The 21,933-nt window shown below is 52.0% G+C and overlaps 1 long non-coding RNA gene across 1 annotated transcript; it reads right to left on the bottom strand.

The window, feature by feature from the left end:
* Positions 1–19,951: 19,951 nt before the first annotated feature.
* LOC133271282 (uncharacterized) lies at positions 19,952–21,584 on the bottom strand. Its single transcript, XR_009744060.1, has 3 exons — positions 21,466–21,584; positions 20,695–20,763; positions 19,952–20,072 (listed from the first exon to the last, which is right to left on the bottom strand). It is a non-coding gene; the product is annotated as an uncharacterized LOC133271282 (long non-coding RNA).
* Positions 21,585–21,933: the final 349 nt, after the last annotated feature.

The raw sequence follows: 21,933 nt of genomic DNA, 5'->3' as shown, positions 1-21,933 counted from the left end.
GTGGATTAGGAATTTCCTTGGATGCAGAGCAGCCACAGGCGGGAGATCTGTGCTGCGGAGCCGCTGTACTGGCTGGTGCAGAGCGCTCCCTTGGCGGAAAGAGAAGCTGCCTCTTTGCCATCTTAAAGCTGCAGGTTTGCGGTTCTGATCCAGTTTCTCCAGCACCCCAGGAGCACGGGGGTTTGGAAGGGGTGGCAGCACTAGGGAAGAACAGAGCAGGACCCTGAGAGAAGGCAGCAGCTCCAGCTTAACCTGTGCTTTACCCCAACATCAAGCAAAGCTTGTTTTGCTGCCTGTAGGCATATGCCCTTTTGCTCACAGCCGAGCTTTTATCCATGAGGGCTGGCAGCTCTCCACACTGCTCCAAGCTGCCCCATGCTCCATCCCAGCACCACCAGCAGACTGGGGGGAATGGAGGCCCATCAGCCTAGTTCTCTGCCATGGGTTTGGTCAGCAGGACCCCAAAGACATGGCAAGACTGGCGGCAGGTCCCCTCATCATGTCACGGGGGCTCTCCCTGTCACCTGGGAGGTGTCGAACACCCTGGGATGCACCTAAGGAGCTGGCGGCAGCAGGAGAACAGGGCATTAACTCCCAGGGTGTCAGTGTGATGGGGACATTCCACTTTATCTGTCAGCAGCAACCTGTACACAAGAAAATCCCCACACCAAGCACATGCCATGCTCTCAGTGGTGAAGTGAAACCACAGACCTTAGACCTCTAAGGAGCTGGTCCCAGCTTCCCGCAGTTTCCAACAGCATGCAGGTGGGAAGCACAGCTGGCAGTAAAGGATGCGCTGCCCTGTGCTATTGTGGCATGGTTTATAGGGAGAATTAACTGGTGAATGGGGTTGTTTTTACCGGCCTAATGATCTCCACCGCGAGGTTTCTCACTGGGGGCAGCTCAAAACATGCTTTATGCCACCACGTGTGCTGCTGTGGCTTCTGTGTGCAGCGACACGAGGGGGAGATGAAGGAGAGCATCTGGGCTGGGAGTGCATGGAACTGTCACTGAGGTTCACAGCAAAACTTTATTGCCAGGCGAAGCTGCAGAGCAGCCGCCGTTGCTCTGACAACAGCCGGAGCAGCGCGGTCCCCGGGTGAGGAGGATGTGGGCTCAGTGTGAGCTGGACCAGCATCACCAGCTCTGTGCCCCTGCAGAAGGGCCTGGCCTGGCTCTGAAGGGTCTTTCCTTGCCCCAACACATGATATAATCTTTGGCCTTGTGCATACCTGCTTTCTGGAGCAAACCGTACCTCAAGTGTATGAAAAAGCTCTGGTCCCTGTAGTAAAGCCCTTGCTTTCCAGGGTGGGCTGGCTGTCAGCTCAGCCACACAGTGCTGTGTCAGCCACAGAGTACCACGTAGGGGCCCACCTACACCCAGAGGAGATAACTTTGATGATGCCTGTCTCTCACCCAGCAACCTTGCTAGAGACAAGCTTGTGAAAAGAAGCATAAAATGTGTCCATCATTCCTTCACCACCTGGATCAGATAAAAGAACAGGTCTGGATGCAGGCAATGGAGTACAAGATCTGCACGGCTTGACACCGGGGTCTGTCCTGCTTGGTCAGGGCTGGGGAGTGCTCTGTGTGGTGCCCAGCTGCAGAGCCACTCGCCCCATCTCTGTGGAGCAATCCTTCGTGTTTCACCCTGGGTTTGGTGTTGCTGTGCTTAAGTCTTGGATGTGGCTGTGCACTTGGCTCCAGGAGCCTGACTGTGGTGTCCTTTTCCCATTCCAAACACTGCCTGGCTTTCCTTTATGTGCTGGGTTTTGTCCAGGACCGTTCCCAGTACGACTGAAATTGTGATGTCTCACTCCAGGGCAATGCATGTAGGGAGAGACCGAGTGGAGACTGAGAAAAGAGCTTGCCACATCAGCAGCCTTCAGCTGACCACATCACAGCTCATGGCCAACCTCAGTGGGACAAGTGTAGCTGCTTCCCCAAAAAAGCCTTTTCATTTTATAAAGGGTTTTCCAGGCCCATACGAGATCTCTGGCCAGGTCAGATACTTCCAGCACTTCACAGAAGAAAAACTGAGGAGCTTGGGATCATGAGAAGCTTGGGATTATCTCAGCCTTCTCATGGAGATGAAGACAAATCCTCAAGAAGGGTAGGGGAGATCCTGGCTCAAAACTGAGAGAGGGAAGAGACAGGGGTGGAGGGATGTGTGCTGCTGAGCAGGGGGGACAAGGTCTGACATGGGGAAATGTTTTGCTGGTGCAAAACACTCTCATGAGGGAGAAAGGGGCACGTCCCAGGCAGAGGGGCCCAAGGCAAGGCTGCTCCTCTGGGGTAGTTTCATTCAGTTTTCCTTCCCTGCTGAACCTGATGCTTCTTCAAGGGGCCTGACACATAAACATGGGGAAGCAAATCCCAGCCTGCTTGCTTTCAGCCACGTTATGAATGGCTACAGGGATTAGTCCTCTCCGGAGCGAGGATGCACTGCTGGGAATGTCATTAAGAACATGCTCATCTGCCTTCAGCACTGAAGTGGTCATTGCACATGTGGGGGACAGGAGACAGGAGGGCCCGATATTAACCTCCTGGGTTACAATAATGTCATTTACATTTCTCGGGGACAGGAGGCAGCTCAGATGACAAATGTGGCAATGCTAAGTCAGAGTATTGCTGCATAGGTTCCTTGCTAAGGGAGCGTGTAGCACAGTGCTGCAGGTTTTCTGGGATCTCATGGGCCATGGGAGCCCCTCAGAAACCTCAACTCTGAACTAACAATGAACTGACAACACTTAGATGGTCTTAAAAGAGATGACATGCACGTGGCAGGAGGTTCTGCCCAGGCCACAGTGGAAGGGAAAGGTGATGGAGGGATCAAGGAAGAGCATAACAAACCGTCCTGGACTTGGTCACAAGGTCTGGGGAGAAGAAAAGCCATAATCCAGAATAAAGAGACTCATCTGGTTGGATTTCAGCATGGACTTGGCTCTGATGGAGACCTACTCAGTCTTGCTGAGTGTACAGATTCCTTGTCCTCAGGTAGGTCAGACAAACCACCACCCTCTCCTCTCCATGGACTTGGGAAGCTGGGCCTGACCAACAGCTCTCCAGCCTGGCATTGTACACAATAAAAGCTGGATGAGATCCCATCTTCCCCTGGAGCAGGCAGGGAGAAAATGGGGTTCAGGAGCAGTACGTGTGGGCTGCCTGCCCTCCCTGCCACCCAGGCTGCCTGCCAGCATTGCAGAGCCAAGGCTGGACACCGGGTCATCCTGGCACTGCTCCGATGTGGTGCTTGCCCAGTCAGTGCTGTGGCCAGAGCTGAGCACCACCCTGCTTAGGGACATGGCCGGCACTACACTTCCCAGAAGGTTTCTTGGTCACTTTCATCACCATCCATGCTGCTCAACATCCAAATATCCATGGAGACAAGATACCACCTTCGCCAAGCCTTTCCTGCGCAGAAGCCTGCCCTCTACACTCTGGCAACAGTGAGCTGCACATTTTTGACCTCCGGGCTCAATTACTGCAGCTCATTATAACTGGGAATGGAGCCAAGCAGGCTGAGGAAGCTTCCACTGGTGCAAAATGTAGCAGCCTGCGTGCTCAGATGCCTGGGGGCTGTGATCCATCAGCCTGCAGCTCCTGCTTCTTTACCCGTATTCCCAACTAACCCAGCATCCCTGCCAGACTCCAGCCCAGGACCTGAATTGTCTCACTCTTGCTGAGGCCAGCTTTATCCCAGCAGCCGGGGTCTCAGCTGGCCACATCTGGAACTAAAAGGGACATCACAACAGAAGACAGCCCTTCCCGGGCAAAAGGAACAACGTCCACCCCTCCTGGTGGGCTCTGGGATCCCTCTCACTTGGTCTCTCTTGGTCTGGAGGTCTTTCCCTTGGGGATATGGAGGTCTCTGGTCTCAGCCTGGGGTTAGGCTGCCTGGAAGAAGGAGGGGAATGTGGCAGAGGCAGAGGAAGGGGCATCCAGAGGCACAGAGGAGGTGGCAGAGAAGGGCAGGCGAAGCAGCCCTGGCTGATGTGTGTCCCTGCCAACCATGACTCCTCACAGCTGAAGCAGCTGGATCCCCTACTCCTGGATCAATGTTGCCTTGGGAGAGCAGGAGCCAAAACTAATTCCCCTGAGCTGCCTTCAGGGATGGAGATAGTCCAGATTCGCATTTGGACGCGCAGCTCCCATGGAGATTGGCAGGAGGAGCTGGGTGCTTTCCTTTGAGCTTCACAAACCTGGGTGCCTCTCTGCCTTCAGCCTCATCTTCCTTTTGCCTTCTGCCTTGGTCTCCTTCCGCAGGCTCTTCTGCTGCCCTCACAGGTTAATCAGCAACAGAGCAACGATGCCATCCGTTTTACCCCTCTCCCACCCCTTCCTTTCATCCCCTCCTCCAGCCTCACTAACTCACTCTCCTGCTAGTTTATGGCCAGAACATTTTGTTTGCAAAGTGCTGTCAGATGCGACATTAAGAGGCGCAGTAAATCAGAGCACAGGGGCCTCTCCAAGCCTCTGCAGATGAAAACCTTTTATCACAATTTGGATCTGTTTGCACTGGTATGAAAATTATGGCTCCAGTTTAGCATCAACTTCCCATTATTCATGTCCCTTTGAGCAGCGTCTGCTAAATTGGATTGTTTCAAGCATCCCCACCCTGCTGATCCTGAAAGCTGGGCAGATCCCGCCTGGCTTCCCATCCTCACCTGGATGTCCTCTCCCAGCGGGATGCAAGCAGGAGCAAGGTTGTGGCATAATGTGCAAGCTGCAGGCTGGAGGAGCACTTGGGGGTGAGGATAAGAGGAACGCTGGAGTAGACGGAAAGGCTTCTGCATCAGTGTGCCAGCATCCCATGCTGAAGCAGGCACTGTCCCTACTTTGAACCACAGCCTGATCCCTGCTTCTGCCACCCCCTAAGGTGGCAAGTGCAAGTTGCTGCCTGTGGCTCCATGCACATCCATGCTTCTCCATGCCCAGGCACTTTCTGGTTACTGGTAAGCATTTGGAAGGGAGAAGCAGAGTTGGTGGGTTCAGGAAGGCGGAATGGAACAGAGCTCTAGCAGCGATGCAGATGGAGCTCAGGTTAAAGCAAATTATGTTCAGTCACACTTTGATCCTTGTTATATCATTAGAAAACAGCATGCACCTCCTCCCCATCCTGCTAACGAGGTCAGATGGGGGATTCCTTGGGCAGAGGGGGACAGTGGCCAGGTGTAGGGACAAAGAATGGGGCAGGCTGGAAGGGAAAGCCTTGCTCCTCACCTGTGCTGCCTCACACAAGAGCTGGAGCAGTGCTGAGCCCTGGCAGGGAGGGCTCAAGGCCAAGCTCCTGGCCAAGGGAGACTGTGTCACTTCCCAGCAGCAGCAGAACAAATCTGCTCCATGCAAGGGGCTCTGCCTCTCTCTGTCCTAGTGCTGCAGGGTTGCAGTTTCAGGGTGCTGTTTAAGTCGGACCCATTGGGGGTCAGTGTGTCATGGCAAGTCATTAGGGGCAACAGATGGACCAAGAGACAAGGTCTGAGGGGGCAGCTCATTGGAGGACACCGGCTGATCCAGACAGCAGTCCTCAAGCTGTCCAGGCATGGGCTGGTTAGTACATTGTGTTCTAAGGAGTGCAGACCAGCACAGCCTTTGGGATGTGAGAAGGGAGTCATCTGGGCTCCCCTCAGCATCTGGAAGTGCCTCTCACACCAACACCACTGCCCTGAAAACCTGGAAAATGCACTGCAGGTTTGTTTCCACCTGAAACACTGAGGTTCATGTTAATGAGGAGCAAGGTTTCCTTTGCAACAGGTTAAAGAAGAAACCTCTGCTGGCAGGTGGTTAAGAGGCACTATTTAAGACCTGGTTGAAAGCGTTGGATGTTCCTGACAAACTTAGCTCAGACCCCATGAAGAGCAATTAAATTTTACCTTGGACTGCATCACCTGGAACAGCCATTGTCCAAGGGGATGATCCAGGGTTTACGGTGGTCAGTGAGCACAAAGAAGAAGGATGGACTGGCCATTCACCTGCGGGCACGTGTGATTTGCACGTGCTTGTGAGGGATGGAGAAGGAGCAAAAAGGAGGAGTGAGCAGACACAGGATGAGAGGAGCAGCAACATGTGTTGTATCAGGAGGGAAAGAGGGAGAGTGTCTCCAGATGAAGTTGCCCAGCTGCACAGGCTGGCTTCTTGTGGCCAGCAGCTTCCTCCTAACGTTCATGCTTGCTGAGATAAGGGACGCAGCACTGCAGGTCCCAAGAGGGACCATGCACGTGTGTCACCATCGCCCCACTGCTGTGTGTGCCTCATGATGACACCAGGAAACAGCCCGGCCATGGCACAACAACGTCCCTGTGAATGACAAGTGATTTCTGTGATGAAAAACAAATCTTGTAACTGCTGCTCAGCCACCTGAGGCCCCCACCACTGGGAGCGCTGATCCACATCCTCACAAACCTCTTTCATTGCCCATCATACAAAGGAATTCAAGCAAAGACATGGTTCTCAAGGAACAGGGAGCTGGTGCAAGGGCTTTCACAAAGCAGACTTTCTGACACAGCTGGGGACATTTATTCGCTTTCTTGCACCTTGCTGCAGAGATCTTGCCACAGCTGTAATTGCACAGGGGTTTCTTTCAGATAATATAGCCAGATGGTCTCTAAACAACCCTTGAAGCCTGTCGTTGCAAAGCAATAGGTGGTTTAATTTGAACCTAATATCAGTGCGACTGCTCAGGAGGAGACAATGTCACCATCCACCAAACCCCTGGGAGTTCATCCACCACAGGCAGCTTCGGAGGGAGTTTTGCTGAGCCGGTGCCCATCCCAGTAATAAACCTGGGTATTTCTTGTGTTGCTTTTTTAATTAACACTCACCCAGTGCTTGGGCCCCAGGCTATCAGCTCGCTCCAGTCAAGTCCATGCTAAAGATCCCCATCTCCCCATCAGGAGAAGTGAGATGACACTAATAAATATGCTTGCGGTGCTGCGAGCCTCTGGTGCTCTCTGTATTCTCCCTTGCATTGCAGGCAGTTCATTGCAGGCTGGCTTTATTTCTCTCTCATCCATCACTGATTTGCTACCCTGTCAGAGTTCAACAATAGCAGTAATAATTAACCATTTAATCTGAATCAGACACTGGGTCTCGCTTGCTCTTTCTGTATAGAAGATGGAAAAACACTTGCAAAGATCAGATTCTGATGTTCCCCAGCTTAGTGTTAAGTGTCTTGACTCTGCAAAATTGCTCCGAGTCTTTCATTTTGCTCTTTAAGCTCGTTAGTCCAAATTAAAACCAGCATTCATCCTAATTCCAGCTTCTTGAAACCCCTCCAAGATCAGTGCTATTATGCTTTCTTTCAGATGCCTCGGGAGTAGAACACCAAAAGGCATTCACTTACATTCCTGATGTCCAAATGGTTTAATAAGAGTCACTAGCTTCATCTTAGTGCTCCTGTCATCCACCTTGCCAAAGTGCATGTTGTGCTCCTCCTGAAAGCTTCACTGCCACTTGGGTAATGTGCTTCCTGCCTGCCACTCACTCTTAAGGCTTCCTATGAATCACGTAGAGCAATGCCCCTCTAATGTTATTTATGGGCTGTGAATTAATGGGGTGTGCGTGTGACTTTGTCTTTTCAGCGGTTCACGACTTTTGAATTTTGTCATGTTTAGGTTTAAATTGAGCTTGTAGGGAGAACGGATTGCTCCTGGTCACTGGCCTGTTCGAGCCATCTGTCCTCATTGCACCAAGAGGAAAGGACTGCAAAGAGCTTGACCAAGCTACTGCTGCACTGCATCTTCTCTCAGTAAAACAAGGGCTTTAAATCCTCTACGTGCTGCAAGTCTGGGGTCACAAACAGGATCTCAGAGAGCTTCAGCCTCACATCAGGTATAAATGTAGCCTTGAATGCAACTCTTTCTTGACCACAGCAAAGAACACTCTCTTATCTTCCTAGGCATTTCTCCCTTTAGTCTTGAAATGGCCCATCAAGTCACAAGCCACGTGCTCACTAGGTCATGCAACCCGTTTACAGCAGAGGAAGTTAGTGAGTCAGGCAGAGTTTACAGTCCTTTCCTAAGGGATGTTCAGCTTCATTTCATGAAGTAATAAAGTTGGGCAATGAGAGAGGAGGAGATGTAGCCGGAGGAAAGCTGCATTCACACATCAATCCTTAGCAGGCAGGCAGCTTAGGAGAGACCCCCAACAAAGGCTGAAGGGAGATCCAGAGTGTCTGTTCACTGTCTGCTGGTGCTGCTCTGCAGAAAGCTCCTGCTGCGGGGAGCCAGGAGAGCCACGGGATGGATGCCTTTCCAAGCTAAACCCTCCTTTCCTCTGTCCACAGCAGCTCAGCAGCCCAGCTGAGGATGGTGATGGTGTCCAGGGCAGGAAGCACGCCTGAAGACATTGCAAGTCAGCACTCAGCCCACCGCTGGGAGACTTTGGAATGCTGGGCACCCACACATAGAGCCTGCAGATCCCACAGCACAGAGACCCTCGCTGGGAGCCACCCATTGCTCCAGGACATTTCAGACCAGCTCAGCAGACAGCTGCTCTGTCTCCATCCACAGAGTGATTCTTCATCCCCTTCTGCTCCTACTAAAGAGGCATGGAGTCTTGGAGGAGAGCATGAGGGTTGTCCTGGCATAGGGGTAGACCTGACCATCCTTGCACAGCTCTTGAGGAGCTGTAAGAGGAGACAGGCAGAAGAGAAGGTGTTGGAAGGCCATCTGCATTCATTCCAACTCAGTGCAGCCTCACAAGAGGAGTGAGGGTAAGGGGTGAATGGCAGGAAGGTCTTTTGTTCACCAAGGCACACTAGAGAAGGTAATTCAGGGAGCACTGTCTAAAGTCACATCTGCCTCCAAGTCTTGTGTAGTCTTTGGAGAGCTCAACAGAAGATGGAAATTATGAGTTTAGGAAGATATAGATGCAGTTAATACCTATTTTACATGTACAGTCTATAATATGTTGCCATAGTCTTGAAAATGTTGTGACTTGGAAGCCATAAAAGCTGGAAGGAACATGCTAATTGAGAACAGAGTCAGGCTATAAATCTGGAGAAGATACCGGGGCTGGCAGGAGAGAAACCCAAGTCCCAGGGAAAAAGAGAGGGGGAGGAAGTCAGCTCGAGAGGCAGGAAGGAAAGTAAAGGGAAAGGGGAAAGAGGAAGAAAATGGGACTCCTCGGCTCCCCGGGGCTGGCTTAGCCTCAGGTAACACTCCGGGTTGATATTAGAAAATCAAAGGAACTGACTCAAATGGAAGTGCCGTTAGAAGACAGAATTTAGAACAAACTGGCAGCATGAACAGGGACTAATTGCCAGAACCAGGGAGATTCACCCAAAAATGGTACGGAAAGAAAATATGACATTTCCCATCTAACTGTAACACATAATATATAGCTTCAAATGGTCTCTATTGCAAAGTGAGGGAAGATATCAAATGTGACACTAGGGGTTTTGTGTGGGGGTTTTTAAAGTATTAAATGGGTTGTAGAGACTTACAGAGCAGTAGGTCAGCCTTCTGTATCAATAGGAGAAATTGTAACAAAGAATAGAGCTACTGGGTAACTGAATAAATAGGATATAACACGAGAAAGTTTCTTCAGTTTCTGTGGAAGGAAACCATGCATCAGATACCATTAATATTCACTGAAGGGATCAATATGTGCCCAGGCGTGATGTGGTCAATATAATCTCTTAGGATTTTCAAAATGCCTTTGCGCAATATCCCGCAACAGAGACTCATTGGGAAATTAACCTGTTACAGGTCAAAAAGGAAATTCTCCTCATGGGTAATGCACCTGGCTGGAAAATAGGGAAGAAAAGGTACAAAAAACCAGTGATTTTCACAGGTGGGAGGGAGCTGTCCCATGAATCATAGACTCAGAATGGTTTGGGTTGGAGAGGACCTTAAGATCATCCAGTTCCAACCCCTGCTATGGGCAGGGACTCCTCACTCTAGACCATGTCGCCCAAGGCTCTGTCCAGCCTGGCCTTGAACACTGCCAGGGATGGAGCATTTGCCACTTCTTTGGGCAGCCTGTTCCAGTGCCTCACCACCCTCACAGTAAAGAACTTCTGCCTTAGATCTAACCCAAACTTCCCCTTTTTCAGTTTGAACCCATCACCCCTTGTCCTGTCGCTACAGTTCCTGATGAAGAGTCCCTCTCCAGCATCCCTATAGGCCCCCTTCAGACACTGGAAGCTGCTCTGAGGTGTCCATGCAGCTTCTCTTCTCCAGGCTGAACAGCCCCAGCGTTCTCAGCCCACCTTTATACAGGAGGTGCTGGGATGCTCAGTACAGGCATAGCTGGGCAGGGAAGGCTGGGAGCAGTGAGGCTGCAGAACTCACTGATGGCATGAAATTAATATGGGCAGACAAACAAAATGTGACTGTGAGGAGCTGCCAAATGCTGTCATGGGACTGAGAGTCTGGACCAGAAAATGATCTGGTGACATTCAACTACAGTGGAGAGTAATGCGCATGGGAGACAAAACTGTCTCACCTGTACAGACAGAGCACAGGGAAAGCTCCTTGGAATTACACCAAAAATATCACCTTGATGCATGGTGGTGGCAGGAAAATAAAGGCAGTGATGAGAGCCATCATGAAAGAAATGCAAAGCAAAATACACAACTTCAGTTTGCCACTTTCTAAATTAAAAATGGAACCAGCTTTGAAGGGCTGAAGGGTGGAGAACTCACACATGGCATGGGAAAGGCAAGCAGCAATTATCACCCACAAGTCAGAGTTTTAAAGCAAGACTTTAAGGTGGCATGCAGCATAAGCAGAACTGGCCCAGGACCTGACCAGTCCTCTCCCCACACCCAGTTTAGGCTCCTTCAGTGTCTAAACTGAGACAAACCCTTCACAGGTCCCACCCCTGTGGGATGGAGGAGGAGAGTGGGAAAGGGAAAGCATCTCTGGCTCCAAGGATGCTGATGCAGCAGTGATGTTCTCCTTCTCTTTCCTAATAATCCCTCCCTTCTGAGAGGCTGTTTGTCCCCTCCTGGTGTTATATTTTGAGAGCCCTCTCCATATTCATCCGTGGGTCTCCTTTCTTACAGATGTATGCTGGCTGTGCACTGGAGAATTGGTCTTCCTTACATGTCTGGACCTTTAGTGGATCTTTATAGCTGCTTATGTTTTGTGTCCCTGGTCTAGTGCGAGGTTTCCCTGCCCATGGCAGAAGACTTGGAACTGGATGATCTTAAGGTCCTTTCCAACACAAACCATTCTGCGATTCTATGATTCCACCCTCAGTTAACTCATCTGAGCAAGCTGTAGTTCTGTGCAGTCAGCCCCATTTCCAGCCCATGAAGATGCCGGTTAGCTCAGCCCTGCTGTGAGCCCCCTTGGGTGCTGCTTTAGAAGCCCTGTGCAGTTATTTTGCAGTGCTATTGACTTGGCTGTCATATCCTTTGCTTGCACTGTGAGCAGCATCTACATTGCACTGTTCTGTGGGCTGACTGGTTTATAGAAGCAAGTGAATATTGCACACAGCAGTACAACCACCCAGCAGCAGCCCAGAGCTGGAGTGTGCTCAGTGGCAGGGTGAAAGCATGGCATGAACCTTGGGGCAAAGCCTGCACCCTTCTCCTTCCACTCACTCAGACTGGATCATGGCAAATCAGCCAGCAATTGTGGTCCCCTCCGCCCTGTGTTAGCACTGTGAGATACAGCAATAGCTATTGGCAGCATCACTCACCTGCCTGCCTCTCATTTCCGTGCTCTGCTCTCAGCAGGGACTGCCTGCAGACCCTCTCCCAGGCTCTCTGAGTGACCCTCTGCTGCTTCCTGCCTCCCTCATCTCCTGTGCTGCCCAAGCAGTCCCAGCTCTCCCACTGACCCGCTTGGCACAGTGGTACTCCAAACCCAAAGCCCTGCTTTGCCTAACATTCCTGTTAGCAAACCCCCCCCAAACAACCCAGGAGCCTAAGGAATGCCTGGTCCCTACAGCTGCAGGGCACTGGTGTTGCAATAGTGTTTTGTTCATGCTAAATTAATGTTCAGGGCTGTTGGTTTGGGAAAGTGATGCTCTTGGTCCTCACCCTGCTTCCCCTCCCAAACCCTGAGCGCTGTGGGACAATGGGGTGATGAGATGCCAGCCAGAGGGGACCCACTCTGCAGCAGTGCTGCCCAGGCTGGCTAATAGGAAATGCCAGGGTCGGGAACGGGGACTGCACCAGGCATTAACCCTTGTAAGGCAGAGATGCTCCAAGAAGCTGGAGGTCTCGCTCACAGCTGAAGTCCCTCGGGCACCAAGGAAGGGGTTGAACTCTTGCCAGAGGTCCGCAGGGATTCTGTACCTCACATGGTTTCCTCCCCATTCCCAGCCACCAAATTGCATTTACAAGCAAAACATATATTAAATAACTCTCAGATGTCAGAGCAAGCAACTGCTGTGGGGGATGTTCATGGCGAAAAGAAGGAACAGCTGGTCCATGCAGGAGCAAAGAGAGGGGAGGCAGTGGTGGGGGGGATGTGATGGGTTGGGATGGGGATGCGATGGGAAGGGAATGGGGGTGGCACTGCGGTGGAGGAGGTTGAAAGCAGGGGCAGATCTCCTGAAATGAACGTGTCCCCTGCCATGACTGTGGTTGATGATGAATAGCCTGTGGCATAGGATGCCTCATTGTGAGAGTCTGCCCTGCAGCCTCCGGTTTAGGGTGTTTTTGTACACATGCTGCAGGAAGAAATGGATGTAAACATCCAGCATCTCAGATTATAAACCCTGGCAAGGCATGACGGGGCGGGAAGGTCAGTGGCACCACCACCACCCCCCAGCAAAGGCTCTAGGCAGAGGCAGGGAGTGCTGGATGGGATGATCCGCATGTGCCCCCGTCCGTCCTCTGCTCCAGCTCCAGACAGGAAACAACAGTGGTGCCAGAACCATCCCAGGAGAAAGTGAATCTGACAGGGCTAAATGTATGGACAAATCCCAGCAAATATCTGCTAGCTTTCTATAGTGGATAATGACATGTGCTCCGAGTCCTCCAGCAATGATCCCAGGAAATCCAAGGCTTTGCGAGCTGGGCTGAGCTTGTCCTCGGGTTCCTGCTGTAAATTCCCATGGTGCCATTTATCCAAGCATGCTTCAGGAAGCAACTGGCGATTCCCACAGGAAGCAGCACTGCTCCACCGCCGCCTGCATCTGTGTCCTGAGGCAGGGCAGGCCAGGGCAGGAGCCTGCTCACACAGATGTGCGGGGGAGCACCTCCGTTGCTTCCCACTGCATGCTTGTGCAGACACGGAGCAGGTGAATCCTCCTGCTTCCCCGCTCCTTCCTCATCACGTTCAGGCAGGTGGCATTCCCATCTCATCCCTCCCAGCGATGGCACGGGAGCTTTGGGTTTTCCTTGGATGGCTTTTGTGTTTCATTCCTGCTTGATACTCTTTACTGGGAGCTATACAGGCAAGTGCAGCAGCTGAGTTTCCACCTCTGCAGCACTCAGGGGGTTGAGGGGCAGGCAGGGCAGGGCATGCAGAAGGAAGCCTGTGTGGAGCACTGCATCTTCTGAGGAGGGCTTGCCATTGCTGAAGAGAAAATCTGAAAAGTACTAATCTCCACAAAGCAGAGGGAGAGGCCCCTGGAGGCAGCTCAGCAGCAGAGAGGGAGCCCTGCAGATCTGCATGAATGAGAGCATGCGAGGGAGGAGCAGGAGAAACAAAGAGGGAGGATGAGATGGAGAGGAGAATGTGAAAGGGACGGGGTCATGGCAGGCAGGTGGGGTCTGCAGTGCCATCCATGGCTTCGGTCAAGGTGTGCTCTGCCAGCCTGCAGCAGGGTCTCGAGGGAGAACAGCGCCGTGACATGGCACCACCTCACGGTGCCTTGTGCTTCCTCCTTGGTCACTCCTCATGGGCTGAGCGGGACAGACGGGGTGGCTGTTGTGGTCCCCATCCAGGGCATCAGCAGCACTTGATGCCTGCATCTGCTTCCTGCAGGATCAGCTCAGTATCCTTTCTTTAAGAATGGCTTTGAAGGCCTCGAGGGTGAGCTGCTCACCTGTGCTTTGAGGGCTCAATTCCTGCATCCGGAGTGCAGGGAAACGAGCAGCAATGTGGTTCACAGCCCCATGCTGAGACACAGTCCCCTCCTCCAAGAGAAGGAGCGGCTCAAATGGTGTCCCAAGACACAAGGCAACAGATAGGAAGTAGGGAAGGGTGTCTTCCTGCACGGATCCTTCCTCTGGCCCTCAGCTATTGTGCTGCTTCCTTCCTCCTCCCCAAGCAGCAAAGGAGCTGGGCTCTATCAGGGCACTGAATCAGACCAGGTAATCCAGGCCACAGCTGCTTCCTGCTCCGCCTGGGACATCGCTCTGTGAGGAGGAGGGAAGGAGATGAATAAGATGCTCGCTGCTGAGAAATCCCGGCGAGGAACAGCCTGTGATTGCACTCCCCCACACCAGCCAGAGCACAAATCCTCCTTTCTGGGGCTTCCTGCTGTCTCTTTCCCACCCTGCTCACATCAGCTATCCCAAACAGGGAGCAGTTGGCTAAAACCCTGTTAGTAGACTTCAGAGGAAGCGCAGCGCTGGGTCTAATTACCTGCCTGACAGCTCCTCTATTGGACACACACAAGGTGTGTGATGCTCTCTCCCCACCTGCCTGAGGTTGCCTCCTCCAGGGCTGCACTGCTGTGGTTCACAGTGCCAGAGAGAGGTGTGTGGGATGGAGACCCCACAGGTGGCAGGGACCAACAGATTTGTGAGCAAGGAGAAGCTGTACTGAGACTCAGGAGGGGGATGCTGTGGGAAGCGGTCTCAGGCAGAGAGCCTGAAATTGGGGACATGACCCAAAAATGGGATTTATGGGGCTTGGGTAGTCCCATGAGCCACACCAGGACCATCAAGAGGGAAGCTGAGCCAGGAGCCAGAGTTGCCTGCAACACTGACATTGTTTGAGCAGGGCACCTTGATGATCGAAGCACACTGGGGGCTTAGGGCAGGCTGCAGCATCCCACCCGTGTCCCTTCTCATCCGGGCTCCTGGATCCTCCTTCCGCAGCCATAGAGCCCACCCTCGGTCTGAAAGATGCATGTCAGCACTAAACGCCTTTGCAGAAATTCTTGGGAGAAAAAAAATGCTGAGCACAAAACACAGCCACCACCTTGGGAATTGTCTGTGCACCACATGGCAGGAGGCAGAAGGGTTGAGGGAAATCATACTGATCTGGGTTTATACCCTCCACAAAGCACTTGGGTTAAGAGAACCTTTGGTCTGAGCTGCTTTAACCATTCCTACATCCTCCTGTGAAACTTTCCAGAGCATCATTCGTGAGAAATCCCATGTAGATCCATCTGTGAGCTCCGTTTTGGCAACTGTTGGGGTTTTTGATGTGAAATGGTTGCAGTGGAAGCTCCATGTGGATGCATGTGGATGTGTGTCCGGCTTCACATAGCTCTCCCTCTCCTTTGTGGGTTTTTGCCTGCATGCCATGCAGCTGTCCTTGCACAGAGCAGGAGTACACTGCACAGGCCAGGACTGCAGAGGTGGGCTTCTGGCCACTTCAATACATTGCTCTCCACATTTCTCTGCCCATACAATACAGGACATCACGTTCCACTGATGCATACTTTCTGCAGCAGGCTTCTTGGGGGGGGGATTATACTGAACCTTAGTCTTCTTTCTGACCTAGCCCCTCCTTGCAGGGGCCAGAAGCACCTTAAGAAGCAGACTATATGAAACAGGCTGAGACCTCACTCTACCATAGAGCTTGAAAGCTTTCCAAGAGCCACACTAAATGCCAGTTTTCTCCAGCACCCATGTAAGATGCCCTGCTTCCTGTGTCATCGGTTCACGTAGCAATGGCATCACCTCACTGGCACGCAGCATCCCTTCATCCCAGGGGCCCAGGATGTTCCTGTTGTCGGTGCAGCGTGCCAGGGTCCTGCTCCCCCTGCCAGCCCCAGGGCCTGGTTGCACGCTGGTTATTTTCATCCCATGCCTGGTGGGTGGGTGCACGGCTCCAGTGTTGTCAGATGATTTCCTACCAGTTCCTTCATGTAGCAATTGCTATTATCTTTTTCTTTTTGTCATCTCTGAAGCAGGAGAACACCTCCCTCTGTTTGCAATTGAACATCTGTAGGCCACAGGTGTCGGTGCTGGTTTGTTCTCAGGGAGGGATCCAATTGGACTTCAATGGATGATATGGCCTACAGGACTGCTCCTGGTGCTGTCGCTCACACAGGAGCTTCTCCAGCTGCCCAGGACCTCACTGGTGCTCTGGGATGTGCCCAGATAGGCTGGGATATCCTGGGGTATGCAGGGCTGCATGTCAGCATCTCCGCTGCCTCTGAGCTGGGGTACAAGGTTTCCTGTGCTGGGCTAGGCTAAGACTTCCCTTTCACTCCTACCTTGTGTCAGGAGTCCCAGGAGCAATCAGCGGTGTATTTAAGTGTCATTGTTTTTCCAAGGATGCTGCTTTGTTCGGGGGTCAGGTTTCCAGGTCAGATTCCTTTCAGGAAGGCTGGGCTTGGCATCCCTTTGTTTGGTTACATTCTTCCTAGAAGGGCTGGAGGAGCTGGTGCCATGTATTACCATTTTTTTTCTCTTCTCCATTCCTTGTTCTCTGTTTTTCTACAGAACTATTGATCTGCAGCCCTGCAGGGTGTTGGGGTAGCATATGGGAGTCCCTGTGCTCTGTGCTGGAAAGAGCACTTGCTTTTCCCCAGCTGTGGCTGTATCGAAGCAATTGTTTGCCATTCTCCCTCTTGTTTTGGGTTCTTTCCCACCCTACTGCCACGGGCTAAAGAATTGCTTTGCCATCCTTGGGAAACTTCCGTGGCCATGTTAATATTGTTTGAAGTATTGCCATGATGTTTGTTTAAAAACATATTAATTAGGTTGTCAGTAATTGGGGTTTTCAGGGCTCTCTCATATTGTTCTGCTGCTGTAATTTGTTCTATTGATCTTCCTCGAGATATAACTCGCAGCCAATCTGCAGCGAGGCTGCGGCGTGCTGCTCACTGTTGCTATTCACCCTGATTTGTTCCACGCACAGGGCTGGTGGCCAGTGATGAGCATGGCCGTGTCCTGACCCTCAACCCATTCCCACCATCACAAACCAAACCTATCCCAGCAGATGACCACTTTTTCCACCTCTCCTGCCCGTGGTCGCTTCACACTGAGCCCAGGGATGCGGCCGGTGGTGTCTTGTACCCGCATCGGCTCCGCTACGGCAGACCCAGAGACACTGTGGCTGTGTCTCCTGCTGCGGCGCGGTTCAGCGATGGGTTTCCATGGTAACCCCAAGGCTCGTTCCCCGACTCCAGGTTTTTCAAAAGGGAAAAATCTTCGTTTCCATCAAAAGCTCCTTTCTGCTGGGAGCCCCGGCACCGCCTCCCCCAGCAGCACCGAGCCTGCCAGCTAATGAGCCCAGCCTGGGGAGCCGGGTGCCCACAGCCTGCCCTCCAGGAAGCTATTTCCAATGGCAACCTGCCCTAGTCCCGCAGTGGATGTCCTCACTCATCGCCTGCCCTGAGCCGGTGCCGTGCTGCACAGCTGGGCTCACACACTGAGCCCCTCACTCTCTCCGTGGTCAAAGAGCTGCTTTTCCCAGCACCTTTCCTTCGTCTACCTGTTGGATACCCCTGCTTGCCCATGTGTCCTTCTTCCGCAGGGCCAGGGTGGGTGATGGTGCAGCCTCCTGACAGCAGCATCTGGCTCCTCGCATCCCCTCGGAGCATCTTTGCTGCTGTCCCAGCACACCTGGCAGTCGTGTGAGATCCAGTAGAGACGTGGCCATTTTTCTGCCAGCAGACACAATACATTCCCAAACAATGGTCGTTGCAGAACTCATCCCTTCATTTAACAGAATTTTACAGGCAGGATAAATCTCAGGGCCTCTATAAATCTTATTGCTGAGATAAGAAATGTGCATCCAGAGGCTTGTATACTTACATGGAGTAAACCCTGCCCAGCTCCAGGACACATGAGCAGCATCCTGCATTTCACACCTGCTTTGGAGCCCAGCAGGAGATTTATGAGATTCAGAAATGAAACCACTGCACTTTGCAAAGGCTCCACGTTCCCTGCCCTGCTCTGGGACACTCCCAGTTGTCACACGGATGGAAAATGAGATTTCCCAGACTATCTGGCAAGCTCCCCTGGGCTTTGCAGGGTTGAGAGGGGGGAAAACTCCCCAGCTTTCACAGCTTCTGGGCCACTGCTGCCACGTTTGCATTTTAGAGCAAGAACTCAAGCAAAATCTCATGGATGAGTTTTACAGTTCCACATCTCCACATGTCCTCAGGGATTCTCTTTGTGGTACCCAGTTTTACAGCCCTGCATCCCAGGGTTTCTGGCTGAGGATGGGGACCACCAGGACTTTTGGTATGTGAGCTGCTGTGTGAAGCCATTAGCTCATCTTTCTGGTGTGTCTCAGTAGTGAAGCATCTGGGAGTGTCCTCTCCTAAATGGGCACCAGTACATCACTGAGTGAATTGCACAGGAGGGATCTCTGGAAACATTCCTTCCAGCAGATCAGCAATAGTAGTAACCAAGAAAAGAATAAAAGAGCAAGGGAGTGGCAGTGCATGGAAAGAAAAGAGGTGTGGAAGTGTTTTAAGCTGCTCACTTCTGCCGTGGCATCTCTGAAGCTGTGGGAGCAGCAATATGGGCAGGCCAGGAGAGGTCTTGTGGGACAACCCTGGGGGCTGCTACCCCCTGCCTAAGAAAACGCATTGCAGGCGTGCCCTTTCTAATAGTTTGCTATTCCAGCAATGCTGTGGTTTGCTCTGTGGCTGAGAAGACATTCTTATTTCCTCATTTTCCCAGCCCAGTATCCCTACTTTGGATGGAGCAAACAACTGGAATTACAGGTCCTTGCACAAACCATTGTACTGGGCTGATCCATGTGCTGGGTATGCTTGTGGGTAAACCATGGGGAGGGTAGAGGTGTCTGGCATATCAGCTGGGAAAGAAGCTTGAGTCAGGAACTCCCTGCTTAGGGACACAGGATTCAGAGTGTTTTCTGAAATAGGATTACAACCAACAAGTATGGCTTTCTGATCCATCCTCTGTCTAACAAAGATAAGACTCAATGAGCTGCTCAGGTCAGGAGAAAGCACTGATCTCTACGTCAACCCCATGCTGAGGTGTGGCGACTGGGACTGCCTGGTAGCAGCTGGAAGTGCCCTGGTTGTCTGCAGCAGTGGGAAAGCAAAAGCCCCGTGAATGGAACAAGGTTGCAGCAGAGAAAGGAAAAGACCCTATGGGGTCCTGATCCTCTCATGCAGCCACCTGGGAACCGGGCAGTGAACATGACAGGGGCTGAGCTGCTTCTCCCCTTTTGGAGCAAACCAGGTGCTGATGTGGGTTAACCCAGAACACTACAGTGCTCCTGGGGATCCTGTTCCTCCCATGGCATAGGATGGGGTGATGCCCTGCAGCTCCTTACGCTGATTGGGGTTGCTGGGATCACTTGAACGCCAGGACAGGAGGAGCATTGCTGTGCAGAGCTGTGGCAGGGGAGCATCCCTCTGCCTGGCCTATGCTACAGAGCCAGGGCTGAGCTGGGGATGGGGCAGGATGGTGCTTCTCCTCCCCCACAGGAGCTCCAGTTCCTCCTGAAGGGGCAACAATAATTCTCTCTGCTTTTTACTGCAGAAACCTGACCCTGACAGACACTGAATCCAGACAAGAGTCTCCAGGGTGTTATTTCAGCCCTCTTCCACCTTCTGCCGCCTCCACTATCTGATGCCATGCAAATGTTCCCAGGCTCCATGAATCCTTTCTCAGTCCCATCTCTGGTTCCTTGGTGCATCAGAAAAGAAGAGGCTGGCTTTCCTGACCTCCCTGCTGTGCATTCATTTTGACCTGTGAAGGGGAAGCGCAAAGTGTGTAGAGAACAAAAATAGGTTAAAAATCCCTACAGGTTCAAGGGCAAATGGGATGGAAGAGAAGTCCGCAGAGGGGTACTCATAACGCGGTAATGATGCCTGGGCTAGGAAGTCCCTGAGACTGTGGGAGGATGGGGAACGAGGGGAACATTGTGTGTGCTTGCCTGGGTTCTTTTCCTCTTCCCTGGCATCTGCTCTGGGCTCTGATGGAGGGAGGTGCTGTGCACTCAGCCCATCCTGTGTCCTACTCAACAGCACCACTGAAGGGAGGTCCCAAAAACACCCTGTGCTGGGAGGAAGAAGCAGATGAAGGGTGAGGATATGCATCATCCCAAACCATTTACCAATGCTCAGCTGCAGTGTCAGGACCTGGCACCTATGACGGCCATTGATCCGGAGCTGCTTGAACAGTCCTTCACCTCCTGCCCCTTTCCTCCCTGCTCCCAGGCAGTAGTGATAGCACAAATGTGGGCCACAGGCACTAAAATGACTTGATTTGAATGACACTTTTACCCCCTTTCCATGCAGAGCAATGATCAGTCCATATAGAGTTGCCCCAAGGGTACGTGTTGCTGCCCACAATACTGACAGGGCACCCTGACGTTGACACTTCCCTCAACCAAATTTTGTTTGAACTAAACCACATTATTTTTCTGGTGAAGAAATAATGAAGATGCCAGGAAATGGGAATGGCCGCAGCCCTGGGGCATGGTGGTTAACTGCTCTCTAGACCTCTTTATCTATTTTGGATTTGCCAATGTACTACTTCTGGCTCTGGCTCTCCTTCTGCTTTGGTTCCTAGACCAATAATCAGAGCTTTATTCCCCAGCAAGCTCTTGCAGACTGAAGGAGTTACCCTTTCACCCCCTTCTTTTGCCAGGCTTATCATCCAAATTCATCATTTACCTGCAGGCACTTCAGCTCCACTCACTTTGACAGGTGAAGCTGAATAGAGCAGCAAGGGACTGGCTGCTGCTGTGATGGGAGAGGGGCTGTTACCCCAGTGGAAGTGGTGCCTGGACTGGATGCACTTGACCAGGTGCCAGCAGGGTGGGCAAAGGCAATTCCCCCACAGACATCCTGGCTGGATGAGCCCCAAAGGTGCAACCCAAAGGTGAAGGTCTTGCAGCGATGCAGTTTGACCCAGACCCAGACCCAGACCCAGACCTGTGCTTTTGCCTTTCCAGAGTGCAGGATTTGGCAGTGGTGTGCATGGGCTCCGTTCCCAGAGCAGTTTGTAAGGGCATATGGCTCGGAGGCAGGAGACACAAGTGTCAGCACACGCTCTATGGAGGGATGGCTGGGGGGAGGCAAAGCTGGAGGAGGTTTCAGGGCAGAGATGAGCTCCTGTTGTATCTGCCACCGGAATCCCCTCCTGCCCTCCTACACACCCTGCAGTGCTGACCTTTTCTTGCTCTCAGACTTGTCAACATGACCCATTAACTGAACTAGGAATGATTTCCTGCTGATATATGAAAGGTTCTTGGGAATGTCAATTTTTTTCCTCTGTTCACCCAGCAATTAGCTGAATTTCTGTTTAGTAGGAGCCGTGTGCTGCTGCTTCACCTGCCACTGCCAGCTCAACCTCGATCAGGTTTGAATACACCATCATATTCCTGTCAGATTTGCAACATCCAACAACGTGCTATTTATTCCAACTTCGCCCTGGCTACGCACTGGCTGTAAAAGGGCAGGCAAGATGGGATATGGCAGGAAGTTTGCTGGGGAAAAGCAAATTCCACCGAATGCTTTGAACAGCTGAACCATCAGAGGTTGTGCTGGATAGGGGCTCTGCGAGCAGCAGCAGTCTTGGCTCACGGTCAGGCACTGACATCAGATGTGCCATCTCACAAAGCCCTCTTACGTCAACAGCAAAACCGGAGCTGTGCAACGTCCTGGATGCTGTTGTACTGCAACATATGTACCACCAAAAGGTCTTCTCCATGCCCCAGGTGCAGTGAAATTACAGTTTGTTGGCTTTGTCATAGAGCCTGGGCATGAACAGAATTACTGAACAGATGTCAGAGTTGGGAAAGGAACCTTAGTCTAAAAGCATCCAAACCTCCTTCCGCGCAGAGGGGTCTCCAAACTCTGAGCCGCAAGGAGGATGTCCACAAAGGACAGCCAACGTTTCTTGGAGAACCA

The sequence above is a fragment of the Pezoporus flaviventris genome, unplaced genomic scaffold, assembly GCF_033815535.1.
Source record: "Pezoporus flaviventris isolate CSIRO_AGI_PZ_B2104156 unplaced genomic scaffold, CSIRO_AGI_Pfla_v1 ptg000023l, whole genome shotgun sequence".
Taxonomy (NCBI): domain Eukaryota; kingdom Metazoa; phylum Chordata; class Aves; order Psittaciformes; family Psittacidae; genus Pezoporus; species Pezoporus flaviventris.
Note: the sequence above shows the minus strand (reverse complement) of the source record. Positions and strands in the feature narration are given on the sequence as shown.